We start from the raw sequence: 14,436 nt of genomic DNA on the forward strand, positions 1-14,436 counted from the left end.
GGGCTTGCTCCTGGTTGAGATTCCCAGTAGACCTATCTCTGCTTGACTCAGTTATTATCAATCAATTGGAAAGCCCTGTTGGTTCTGAGGGACAACTGCAGGTTTGCTTTGGTCTGAGATTTTTGGCATAATTTGTTTCGTTTTAGGCTTCATACTGTTCTGTACCTCTTGTGGCATCATAGTCACACAGGTACTGTTTGTTTCTGTACTCACTTAGTACATAGTCTAGGGTCCCCAAAAGTACAACTCCACAGGTGCAGGTCCCCACCTCAGTTGTCTCTACATCTGTGACCCAGATCTGGGTACTAAGCAATAGACCTGCCAAATGGCATTGAATCCCACATTCTGTACAAAGTCAGGTTCCCTTTGAATGTGTATGAAACCTCTTGCCCTGCTGCACAGTCTTATTCCTCTTTCAATTCCTGTAGAGTGTAAGGTAACTTGGGGTAGACCCCCGGACAGACCCTGCCCCTAGAGTCCACAGACCCTTGTCTATCTCCTTATACTGATCTACACTGGAAATATGACTCACTATGATATTTTTCCCTGGATTTCCTGATCAGGACTCAGTCCAGAACATTTTCTAGGTACTTGTGGAGGAATTGTCTTGGGGATCTTGGCTATATTTTTTCTACTTTGCCATCTTGGCTCCCCAGCCTTACTTGCTTCCTGCATGCACTCTTCGGCTCAGTCAAATCAATGAGTATTTATGAAGCACATACTACGTGTGAATCACTATACTAAGGATACAAAGAAACTCAAATATAGTCCTTGCTCTCAAGGAGCTCACGATCTAGCTACAAGACAATATGTAAACAATTATGTATAAATAAAATTTATGAAGGTTAAATTAGAGATAACTTTTGAGGGAAGGCACTAGTAATAAGGGAAATCAGGAAAAGTTTTTTTGTAAAAGGTAGGATTTTAGCTGAGATTTGAAGGAAGAGGAAGAAACCAGGAGGCAGAGATGTGTGTGTGTGTGTGTATGTGTGTGTGTGTGTGTGTGTGTGTGTGTGTGTGTGTGTGTGTGTGTGTGTGTGTGTGTATGGGAAGGATTCTAGGCATGGCACGGAGCCACTGAAAATGCCCAGAGTCAGATGATAGAGTATCTTGTATGCAGAACATATCTTGTATGTAGATGTATATGCCACATTATTTTATATCTGATGCTGGAGGTTACAGGGAAATACTGAACTTTACTAAAGAAAGGGTGACATGTTCAGACTCTGTATTAGGAAGACTTTTTATAGTTAAGTGGAGGACTGGAGTGGGAAGTGACTTTAAACAGGGAAGCCAAGCAACAGACTATGGCAATAGTCCAGGCATAAGGTAATGTAGGTTTGCATCAGCGTGGTGGCAGTGTCAGAGGAGAGAAGGGGATATATACAAGATTTAACTACTAACTAGATATGATGGTGCAAAGTTGGGTGACTGAGAGGATGCTGGTGACCTTAATGCTCAAGGGAAAGTTAGAAAGAAGGGAAAGTTTTGGGGAAAGAAAAGTAATTCAGTTTTGAACATGTTGAATTTAAGATGTTTATGGGACGTCCAATTTGAGATGTCCAATAAGCAGTTGGAGCTATGATGCAGTAAGTCAGAAGGAGTTATGGCTGGATCAATATATCTGATAATCTTTTGCATAGAGGTGATAATTGAATATATGAGAATGGATATGATCCCCAAGTGAAAAAGTGCAAAGGGAAGAAAGGTCCCAGGAGAGAGCGTTAGGGGACACTCTCATTTAGCAGGAACAGGCTAGATGAAGACCCAACAAAAGGGACTGAGAACTGGTCAGAGAAATGAGGGGAGAACCGGGAGACAGTAATGTCATGAAAGCCTAGAGAAAAGAGTGTCAAAGAGAAGAGGGTGATTGACAAGAGACAAAGACTGTAGAGAAGTCAAGAAGGATGGGCATTGAGACAGGTATATTTAATTTGTCATTTAAAAGATTTTTGGCAACTTTGAAGAGGGTAGTTTCAGTTGAATGATGAGGTCAAAGACCAGATTGAAGAGAGTTAAGAAGAGACTGAAAGGAAAAGAAATGGTGACACAAATTGTAGATGGTCTGGAGAAGGCCACTCAAGAAAGGGAGGAGAGATTTAGAATGATAGCTGCTGGGGACGGACAGATCAACTGAGGAATTTTTTTAAGCTGGAGAAGACATGGGTATGTTTGTAGGCAATTGGAGGCAGCCAGTAGATACAAAGAAATTAAAGAGAATAAAGATGATGGTGGGGGCAATCTACAGGAGAAAACAAGATGGAATGGGATCACTTGTTGAACATAAAGAGTTTAACCTTGGTAAGGAGTAAGGCTGCCTCTTCATGTGACGTAGGGGTGGAGGAGGAGATAATGGCAGAAGATAGGGATATGAGATGAGGGGGAGGAGGAGAGAAAAGGGAACTCTCAGAGAATGACCTGAATTTTTTTCAGTGAAATTTGAAGCAAGGTTCTCAGCCAAAATGGTGGAGGGAGAAAAAACCTTTGGAGCGTAAAAAGGATTAGAAAAACTACTATGAAAAAGAAACACCATACTCTCCGCAATATTAAATTGATGAATCACCCAAAGGGCAATGCAGAGGAATATGGTTAGGTTAAGTAGACTACAACTTATTGCAAAGGAAAAATTGGAGAGGAGAAATGCTACACAGGAGAGTATCAGTCAGATGTATGACTGCATCAAGAATGCACCATAACAGATGGACAGCCCATGCACTTCACTGGTGTCCACACAATAATGAAACATCTAGATGAGGGCCAATAGTTTGTTTATTGGACCCACTGTGGAGGATTTTGGGGAAAGATATGAATAAGTGTCACAGTATGAGAAAATGAATGTGTAGCAATCTGCTGTGCTGGAAGAAGTACTTATATCAATGAGATCACAGTTTCATTGAAATAAACGTATCAAAATGTGACAGTTAGTAAACAACTTATTCTAGAAGGCAAGTACCAAATAATACAAAACAGAAAAATGGAAACATCTAAAAGAGAAAAGGATACAAAGAAAACTACCTTCCAATCCCAACTCCAGTGCCATTGTTCCCATGAAACCCACTTCAAATACCAATCATCACCTCATCCCATCCCTATCCCTGGTCCCCAGCTGAATGTGACCTCTCTTTCTTCTTGGTATTTGAAATGAAATAGCAATTGTCTAAAGAAAAAACTGCTATGATGAGTAGGATGATAAGTTAATTAGAGACATCTAAAAGGATTGCCTTGCTGCAGTGAGGGCCCAGTTGAGAGTCAAACTGTTCTTATCCCTTATGTACAACATTCTATTTCTCATGCTTTTGAATAGGTTGTCCACCATGAACAGAATGCCTTTCCTCTTCATCTCTGCCTATAAGAAGCCCTCATTTTGAGGGTGGAGTCAAGATGATGGAGAATAAGCAGAGACTCACCTGAACTCTCCCCCAAATACCTCAAAACAACTTTAAATGATGTCCCCAAACAAATTTTGGAGCAGCAGGATCCACAAAAGGATGGGGTGAAGTGATTTTCCAAAGCAAGACAACTTATAAGATCAGCAGAAAAGGTATATATAAAAATTCACCAAAGAGAATAACTCCTTTAAAAAGCAGAATTGACCAAATGAAAAAGAAAGTCCAAAAGCTCACTGAAGAAAATAATTCCTTAAAAATTAATTGGGGGCAAGGAGAAGTTGATGGCTTTATGAAACAGCAAGAAACAATAAAACAAAATCAAAAGAATGAAAAACGTAGAAGAAAACATGAAACATCTCATTGGAAAAACAAACTCACTTGGAAAATAGATCCAGGAGAGAAAATTTAAGAATTATTGACCTACCTGAAAGCCATAATAAAGAAAAAAAGAGCACAGAAATCATCTTTCAAAAAATTATCAAGGAAAACTTCACTGATATTCTAGAAGCAGAGGGTATCACATAGAAACTGAAGGAACCCACTGATCACCTTCTGAAAGATATTCCAAAATGAAAACTCTCAGGAATATTATAGTCGAATTCCAGAACTCCTAGGTCAAGGAGAAATATTGCAAGCAGCCAAAAAGAAATAATTTAAATATTGTGCTGACACAGTCAAGATAGCACAAGATTTGGCATTTTCTACATTAAAGGAACGGGGAGCTTGGAAGATAATATTCTGGAGGGCAAAAGAGCTGGAATTGCAACCAAGAATCACCCATCCAACAAAGCTCAGCATAATCTTTCAGGGAGAAAATGGATATCCAAAGAAAGAGAGAACTTTCAAGCATTCCTGATGAAAAGATCAGAGTTGCATAGAAAATTTGACTTTCAAATACAAGACTCAAGAGAAGCACAAAAAGGTAAACAGGAAAGAGAAATCAAAAGAGATTTCATAAAGTTAAACATATCACATTCCTACATGGGAAAATGATAATTGTAAGTACTGCAAACTTTCTCATTATTGGGGCAGTTAGAAGGTGTATACATAGGCAGAAGGTACAAGTGTGAATTGAATATGATGGGATGATTATCTAAAAAAAACAAAATTAAGTGAGAAAGAAGAATGCACTGGGAGAAGGAGAAAGGGAGAAGTAGCATGGGGTAAATTATCTGATATAAAAGTGGTACAAAAGAGTTTTTACAGTGGAGGGGAAGATGAAGGAGGTGGCGGAAGTCCATGAATCATACTGTCATTGGAATTGACTCAAAGAGGGAATACCATATACATTCAGTTGGGTACAGAAATCTATCATATCGTACAAGAAAGTGAGAAGGGAAAGGGACAAGAGAAGTTGGTGGGGGTACTGATAAAAGGGAGAGCAGATTGGGGGAGGTAAAAGAAGCAAAACATTTTTGAGAATGGAAGGTGAAAGGAGAAAGAGTAGGATAAACGGGAAAAAGAGATGAAAGGAAATACATATTTAGTAAGCATAACTGTAAGAAAAACATTTTTTACAGCAGACCTCATTTCTCAAATACGTAGAAAACTGAGTCAAATTTGTAGAAATAAGAGCCATTCCTCAGTTGATAAATGGTCAAAGAATATGAATAGGCAGTTTTCAGATGAAGGAATCAAAGCTATTTATAGTCATATAAAAATGCTCTAAATCACTATTGATTAGAGAAATGCAAATTAAAATGACTCTGAGGTATCATCTCACAATTATCAGATTAGCTAAAATAACGGAAAAGAAAAATGACAAATGTTGGGGGGGAGGTGGGAAAATTGAGACTCTAATGCACTGTTGGTGAAGTTGTATACTGTCTCAATCATTCTGTTATGCCCAAAGGGCCATAAAACCATGCATACCTTTTGACTAAGCAATACCACTCTTAGGTCTATTTCCTAAAGAGATTAACAATTAAAAGAAAAAGTACCTGTGTGTACAAAAATATTTATAACTCTTTTAATGGTGGCAAAAAATTGTAAATTGAGGAGATGTCCATCAATCAGAGAATGACTGAACTAATTGTTGTAATATAATTGTGATGGAATACTATTGTGCTATAAGAAATGACAAGCAGGATGCTCTCAGAAAAACCTGAACTTACATGAACTAATGCAAAGCAAAATGAGTAGAACTAGGAGAACATTGTATGTACTAATAGCAATCATGATCAACTATGAATGACTTAGCTATTCTCAGCAATATAATGATCTAAGACAACTCTGAAGGATTTATGATGAAAAATGCTTTCCATCTCCAGAGAAAGAACTGATGGAGTCTGAATGCAGATGAAAGCATACTTTTTCTTTATTTTTCTTTGGGTTTTTTCTGTGTTTTCTTTCACAACATGACTAACATGGAAATATATTTTGCATGACTACATGTGTATAACCTATATCCAACTGCTTGCCTTTTCAATGAGGTGGGAAGAAGAGGGAAGGAGGGAGAGAATTTGGGACTAAAATGTTTTTTAAAAGAATGTTAAAAATTATTCTTACATACAACTGGGGGAAAATAAAATATTAAATTAGTTTTAAAAAGAACCTCTAGTTCCTTCAAAGTTCAGCTCAAATGTCATCTCATATATGTGACCTTTCTTTTTTCTCTCACCTGCTTGCAACTTATCCCTGCCTCCACTACCTTGTATTTATTTTACACTTACCTATGTCTACATGTTGTCTTTGTCTTTGTCTCCCCAGTGCCTAGTATAGTGCCTGGCACATAGTGAGAGCTTAATACATGTTTGTTGATTGACTTATTGTGGATGTTGATTTGTATAACGATATCTCTAAGAATAAGGAGTTACTGTGTACAGAGATACTGTGAGTAAGGCCCAGAACTCCTTAAGAAACGAGGCAGAGAGATGGGGAGGTCAGAAGATTACAGCAAGAAAAATATGCATGGGGGATATTTATAGATGGAGTAAACTTTAAAGGAGGAGAGGCTTGTAAGAGAAAAACGGTCTAGAAGCAGCAGCAGATATGCTGAATCCTCTTCCTGGCCCGCTGTGGGTATTGGAGAAGGAATGAGGAATGAGAGAAGTAGCAGCCAGTACTGGAGGGGGTTCCCAGGCATGTGGTGTCTTTTGGAGCAAGCCAAGTTTCTGTGAATGCAGGAAGATGGAAATAGTGTGAGAGGAAGGGATTCTGGAGTTTGTCAGGAACAGAGAGACAGTTCCAGGGTGAATGGTAGAAAGGAAAGGTTAAGGGAAGATCAGAACCAGGAAGCATTGTGGTTAAACTGGGTGGGATGAGTGCAGGGAGAGATAGAAGGGGAGGTTTCTTCCTCTGCGGAGATAGTAATGCTGGATCTAGCCATCCACCCTGGCCATCTCCTTGCCAGCTGTACCCTCCCAGATCACCTTCAGAGATGTGCCCTAGGGGAGGTAATTGATTCATCTTTGAAACTGTGGTCCTGTTGTGATTGCCGAATTCATGAATGAAAACTCACACAACCCTCTACACTCTATCTTTTAGCTGGCCCCAACCCAGGCCACTGACTTCATGTTTACCTTTGAGAGTGATCTCTCTGTCATCCACTCTAATTCTGCTAGTGTATGCTCACTCCTCCCCTGCCATGCTTTCCAGGATCTAATCCTCTAATCAGAGGAAAAGACACATAAAAGAATGTTCAGCTGCAGGGGTGAAGGACAATCCCAGAAATCCTCATGGCTGATCAGAGGGGTAGATATCAAGGACCAGAGGTCTTTAGAGTTATGTCAGTAGGTAAGATATCAATACCGGGGTATGGGGGAAGGATAGAGGGTAAGATCTGAGAAACTTAAGGAGCAGTGTCAGGACTAATGATAAAAATGATGATGATAACATTTATATATTTAGCTGAAATTTACACACAACTTAGTATGTGCCAGGTACTGTGCTAAGCACTTTACATTTCTCTCATTTGATCCTCACAACAATCCTGGGAGGTAGGTGATATTGTTATCCTCATTTTACAGATGAGGAAACTGAGGCAAACAAAGTGTTAAGGGATTTCCCAAAAGGCACTAGCTAGTAAATATATCTGTTGCACCAACTAGATGGCAAAGCCCATTGGTCCTCCATCTCACCAGAAAGAATAGAGTTGGTGACTACCATCGTATGACAGCCATGTGAGGGATGATTGAGAGGGAGAGAGGAAGGCAAAGGGGGATGGACCCTCTTAGTGAGTCATCCTACCACTTGGTTGTCTCAGATTAGAGAAGTGTTGTTGTGTTTGTCCGTTCTTGAAGAGGACTAAGACATCAGGATGATGACATGACTTGCAGTTGACTTTGATCTGAGGGAGGGAGGGCTGTGCAAGGTCACCAGCCTCACCTTCTTCTCCTGAGCCATCTGGGTCCAGTAGCCTGATATTTATCAGGACAACTAGAGATGGCCCATGATGCAATGTGAGACCCTGGCCTTTTCAGGCTAAGGAGTTCTTTGAATGCCAGAATGGCTGGAGGAGAGGACTGAAGACTATGACGTAGAAAGTAAGTGAAGCAGAGAAAACATAAGGGGATGGAGGGGATGGATGTGTTACTGTCTTCATAGCTCCTCTATTAAGTGGAAGGACTAGATTTGTTCCTCTCAATCTAGAACTAGGACTAATGAGTAGAAGTTACAGAGAGGTAGATTTGACTTTTAAAAATATCCCCAAACAATTACAATGACTAGAGCTGTTAGGTTGGAGGGTTGGGCTGCCTTGAGAAGTAGTGGGTTCCCTGTAGTCACAGGAAGTCACCAAACAGAAGCCTGATGACTAGGGATGACCGAGATGATGTGGTAAACGAGATTTTTCTTCAGGTGCAGGTCAGGCTAGATGTGCTTCTGACCTCCCCTCCAGCTCTGAGGTTCTAGGGTTTTCTAATTCAAACCCTTCATCTTATAGCAGAGTGAACTGGGCCTCAGTAAAGAAAGGAAGTGATGTACCCAAGGTCACACATAGCTAGTGAGAAGCAGAATTGAGGCCTGAACCCCAGCCACACAAGTCCAAGATCTCTCTGTGACATTGAGATTTTTCCTATTTCCAGACCCCTTAGGTGAGACTCCCCCAGGGTATGACCCAGCGCTGGAACTCTATTTTTCTGCCAGTAGCTATAAAATGGAAATTGAAGAGAAAATTAGCCTCCAGGGTGTACGCAGGAGCACTGAGGCATCCACCTTCTGCATGCCCTTGTATTCATCTTTGCTCTAGGCATAGTGGGGGCCACCCTTGTTGCCTTTAAGCCACACTCTCCATTTCACCCTCCTGGCGCCACAGTCCCATTAATGATTGCTAGGGCACAGAGCTGCATTCCTCTGGCCCTCTGGGATCCTGGCATAGAGTTTCAGAGTGGGAAGGGTCTTCCAAGGCCACCTATTCCAGTCCCTACCTATAGCATGAATCTCCTCAACCCTCCAGCCTCTGTTCGAAGACCCCCAGTAAGAGGAATTGACCATCTTTCAAGCTCATTCCACTTTTGGACAGTAGTAGCATCTCAGAGTTAGAAGGGTCCTCAGAGGTCATTTAGTCCAACCATGGATCTATGCAGTGATTCTCTCTGATGAGTGATTTGAAGTCATTCAATGTTGGAGACTAAAGTCTCTTCTGAAGAGAGAGGAAAGAGCACTAGGCCTGTAATAAGATGATGGGTTCAAGTCTTAGCTGCATTACTTATTAGTTAAAAGACCTTCAGAAAGTCACTACCTTTCTCTGAGCCTCAATTTCTCTCACTGTAGAGTGGTGACTCTAAAGTATTAACTCCTTGCACTTTGGGGGAATAAAGTGCTGTGTAGACAAGTGAGACCTGGGAAAGGGTAAGGTCACCCACTGCATCCCAGGCCATTACCAATCTTCGTGACTTCTGTCCTGCTACTGGATTTCAAAGATACTGGAGGAGAGACTGACACAGAGGACTTTGTGCACCTCTGCCTCACTTAAGTCCAATTCACAAGCAAGTCAAGATATCGATCTTGTGATATCATTGGTTCTGTTGGAGAACAAAGGAATGATGGCGGATGGGATTCCAGCTGGATCCCTAAAAGTAAAAGCCCTTGAGCTTTCCCACAAATTTCAGGAACCCAGATCCCTGGAGTTCTCCTGAGGCACTTGTCCCATCCCAGTCAATAATCCTTTTTACTGCCCTTTGTGGCCCTCACCTAACCCAACCCTTTTTTCTCAGTTACTTCCAAACCACCCCGGTCTACTTCCACTCCTTATTCCATCCAGACCCCTAAATGTCACATAATGTAAGATAATTGAGAGTAGGATTTTATAGCTGGTACCCAGCTCTAGGAGTGTGTGAGTTTTCTAAGTGAGTATTCCATGGTAGCCGAAGAATCTGTGGGAGATTATATATCCCTTTGTATATGGGGCTCCTTCTCAAAACACCTTCTCTTAGCAACAAGGCTTGCCTCACCATGATTCCACTCTGTCTTCATAGCTATCTTCCTCTCTGCATCTAAAGCTGGCTAAAATTTTGTTTCTTTCTCAAAGGGAGTGTTACTGCTCTTTTGTGAGACTATTTAGCCATAATGTCTGGGACTAATCAACCTAGTTTCACCTTTTCTAGTTAGACCCACAAACATCCCATGCCCCTAACAGGGCTTTCAAGATCTTTTTTTTTTTTTTCAAACCACTTTCAAAGAGTACCTCTCAACAGGAAGTCTCCTGTGATATTTAGGTTGCAGTAAGTAAACTCCTTCATGCTCTAGGCAGCTAGCATAAAGATCATTTAGATCACCTGGATGGTTTGATAAGCCTCAGATAAGCATGTAGCAACAATAATAACAAAAAGCTGGTGGGATGCAGCTTGTAACCTTTCTCCGCCATTTCTAGCACCACACCCAGGTCTCCCCTTCAAAAGCAAGTCTCTGGATATAAAGTCCTAGTACTTTTCCCCTACACTTAATGAGGTGTTCATGCCTACCACCATGAAAGCGGTTTCAGATATTAGAAATAATTCAGTTATTCATGCAATTTCTACTGTTTTGACCAGAAACCCTGAGGATCTAACCCTCCCAGATCAATTTTTTAAATTTATTTTTTTTTTATTTTGACTAGGTAAAGAGACCATTCTCTACTCAATTCTTATTAAGCCTTAATGGCTGAATGGGCATTGCCTCCGTCAAACTGAGACAGACCTGTTAAAGGCTTTAGCTTGAAAAGGCCAAGGTTCCCCCACGGCATCCTGGACCATCTCCAGTTGTCCTGGTCCATATTTGGCCACTGGACCCAGATGACTCTGAAGGAGAAAGTGAGGCTGGTGACTTTGCACAGCCCTGACTCACTTAAATCCAGTTTATGGTAGAAACTTCCCAATGTCATGATAGTCTTCAATAACAAAATCACAAACAACAACTTTGCTTCCAGTTTTGAGCTCCCACAAAAGGGCTGATAGGAATAATCTGATAAAGATAGGGCCAATCTCTTACCTCCTTAAAGTATATACTCAGGAGTGAGATAGCTTTAGTGTATAGTGTCAGCATTTTAGAACTGTAAAGGATCACCAAATATTATCTTATTTTACAGGTTGAGGAAACTGGGACACAGGGAAGGGAAAAGTGATGGGACAAGAACCAGAGTCTATTCACTCTTAGTTTATCAAACCATTTTCATGATTATTTTTTAATATTGTAATGATAACTACAAATAGAATTGCAACTACATTGTTGATACCACTTCCTGTTTCAAAAAATGTTATCTTGTCATCAAAGGGGACCAAAGAGCCCAGATTCACTTACTGCCCTAGGCACTCCACTTCCCTTCAACAGAAATTTCCTAATCCTCTTTTCCTTGCAGAGCTCTGGGTTAGGTTACACTAGAGAGGATGTGAAAATATGAGTAACACTCAAATCTCAGTTATGTCACAAACTACTAAGGTAGAGAAGTTCCAGGCCAAGATCTGGGCTCTCAACCTTTTCAAGGACACTAGAACATCATACTCCGATAGGAAGCCCTGAAATGAAAGAGAACTAAATTCTCCCATCGATTTGTTCTCCAAATTTAGGTGAATCTTTCCCCTTCTTTGTGTCTTCTTTTCCCATTTATAAAATAGAATTTATTGATTGAGATGCTTTTTAAGTCTTTTTTGGCTCTAGCATTCTAGATTCCAAGGTCCTGCCCAACTCTGACATTCTATATTCTAAGGTTCTTTCTAGCACTAATATACTATGTTCCAATGTCCCTTTTAAATCTTACATTTTGTGTTCTAAAGTCCACTCCCCAGCCCCCACAGCAGTTCTAACTTTAAAGGCAGTGGCAGAGGAGATATTTGTGTAACCCTCAGCAGGGACGGATCAGTAATGCTTGTAATTCTTCAGGATCCAGTCCAACCACATGCCAGGAAGTCCCCTGAGTAGACCTCCTTCCCATACAGAGGGTCACCTTGAGTGCAGTTCCCAGGGGAAGATTTCTGTCACTTTCTTGGCTACACACACATACACACACACACACACACACACACACACACACACACACACACAAAACTGACCCTGTTTACTTGGGGAGGCCTGGTTTCAGGGCTGCAAGTAGTAGGCAGTGGATTAATTCCATGGATCAGCAGGAGGATCTCCAATGTTGTTCTGAGTAGGATCAATATAGATGGTAGCTGCTGCCAGCAGAAATGTATAAATAAGCAACATCAATCTTTAGGAGAGGAGAAGGGAACAAGCATTTATTAAGCACCTACTATTCCCAGGCACTGTGCCAAATGCTTTACACATTTTAAAGGGAGAAGGACCCACATGTACAAAAACATTTATAGCAGCTTTTTTTGTGGTGTCCAAGAACTGAAAATTAAGGGGATTCCCCATCAACTGGGGAATGGCCGAGCCAGTCGTGGTATATGAATATGATGGAATACTATTGTGCTAGAAGAAATGACAAGCAGGATGTTTTTAGAAAAACCAGGAAAGACTTACCTGAAATGATGCGATGTGAAGCCAGCAGAACCAGGAGAACATTGTAGAGAATAAACCACAACATTGTGCAATAATAAACTATGACTGATGACTCTTCTCAGCCATACAATGATCTGAGATCACTCTAAAAGACTCATGATGGAAAATGCTGTCCACATCTGGAGAAAGAGTTGCTAGGGTCTGAATGCAGATCAAACCATGCTATTTTCACTTTATTATTCATGTTTTTTCTTCCTTTTGTTCTATTTCTTCTTTGACAACATGACTATTATAGAAATATATGATTGCACATATATAAACTGTGTATTGCTTACTATCTTAGGGATGAGAGGAGAGAAGAAGGGAGAAAATTTAGAACTCAAAATTTTATTAAAAATGGATGTTAAAAACTATCTTTATATATGTAATTTGAAAAAATACTTTTAAAAATTTTTACCTCATTTGATTCCTGCAATAGGAACCCTGAGATAGAGTCTCCGAATCATAGATACAGAGATACATAAGACTTATGGAATCAGAGACTAACACAAACAAAGCCAATGTAGTTAAAATAAAAAGTGAAGCCATTAACTAGGGAAAAAATCTTTGGAACAAGTTTTTCTGATAGAATTCTCATATTCAAGATATATAAGAAACAGACAATTTTATAAGAACAAAAGCCATTCTCCAATGGTAAATGGTCAAAAGATATGAAAAGGAAGCTTTTAAAGGAAGAAACCTAAGTTATCAATAGCCATATGAAAAAAGAGAAATACATCAAATCACTAAAAATTAGAGGAATGAAAATTAAAGGAACTCTGAGATTTTACTTAATACCCATCAGAGTAGCAAAGATGATGTAAAAAAAGGAAAATGTCAGTTGTTGAAGAGGCTGCAGAAAAATAGACACACTAATACATTGTTGGTGAACATGAATTGGTCTAGCCATTTTAGAAACCGATTTAGAACTATGACTTAAAAGTCATAAACTGTCCAAACTTTTTTGCCCAGTAATAGCATCATTAATTGTTTGTACTACAAAGATTTTAAAGAAAGAGGAAAAGCATCCATATGTACAAAAATATAGCAATTGTTTTTGTTATGGCAAATAATAGAATATCCATCAGTTAGAGAATGAACAAAATATGATATGTAAAATGTAGTGGAATATTATTTTGCTATAAGAAATGACAAAACAAATGGTTTTAGAGAAATCTAGGAAAATTCATTTGACTTGAGGCAGACTGAATTGAGAAGAACCAGAAGAACAATTTATATTATGAAAATGACATTATAAAGACACTTTTGAGAGACTTAAGGACTCTGATTAATAAATCGTGATTAATCATGATTCCAGTAGACTGACGATGCTACTTACCCATTTTCTGACAAAGAGGTGATGGACTCAAGATGCAGAATAAGACATACATTTTCAGACACAACCAACATGGGAATATCTTTTGTTTGACTACACATATTTGTTGAAAGTTTTTCTTTTTGTCAAATTAGTGGGGGGTAGGGATAAGGGGAGGTGGAAGATAGATGAGGATAGTAATAAAGTTGCCAAAAAAGAAAAAAGCAAAGACAGTCATTGAATCATTTTTTTTTACAAATGCGCAGTGGGACAACTTTGAGTTACATGCTGAATTTATTATATGCTTCTAAAGAAGAGCAAATTGTACATAGTGGAGACTGATTCACATACTGCCCTTTTTTCCATTTTATTGTGCATATGGAAGTACTCATTTTATGTGGTGTTTGTTAAGTTCAGAATAAACACATTTTTAAAACAAAAAAGGATTATAATTTATGAGCCTTCCATAAAACCATGGAGTCTTAGAATCATAGAATGATTATTTTAGGATTTTAGAATCATTGGCTCAGAGCCATAGAACCTGAGAATCTTAGAATTATAATCTTTGAATCCTACACTTAGGGTTGGAGAGTATTAGAATCATGGTCTTCAAACTTTAGAACACAGTAGTCCTAGAGACTTAGAGTTATTAAATCCCAGGAGATTAGTGCCTTAGAATCACAAAATCTGAGACTTGGAAGGACTTCAGAGGACCTTTAGTCCATCCTCCTTCTCAGGGAAGAATTTGCTTCTAAAGTATTCTTGATATTGAGCTCATCTTACATTTGGATCTCTAATTCCCAAGACAGCCCATTCCCT

Source organism: Notamacropus eugenii, chromosome 5 (assembly GCF_028372415.1).
Source record: "Notamacropus eugenii isolate mMacEug1 chromosome 5, mMacEug1.pri_v2, whole genome shotgun sequence".
Lineage (NCBI taxonomy): Eukaryota > Metazoa > Chordata > Mammalia > Diprotodontia > Macropodidae > Notamacropus > Notamacropus eugenii.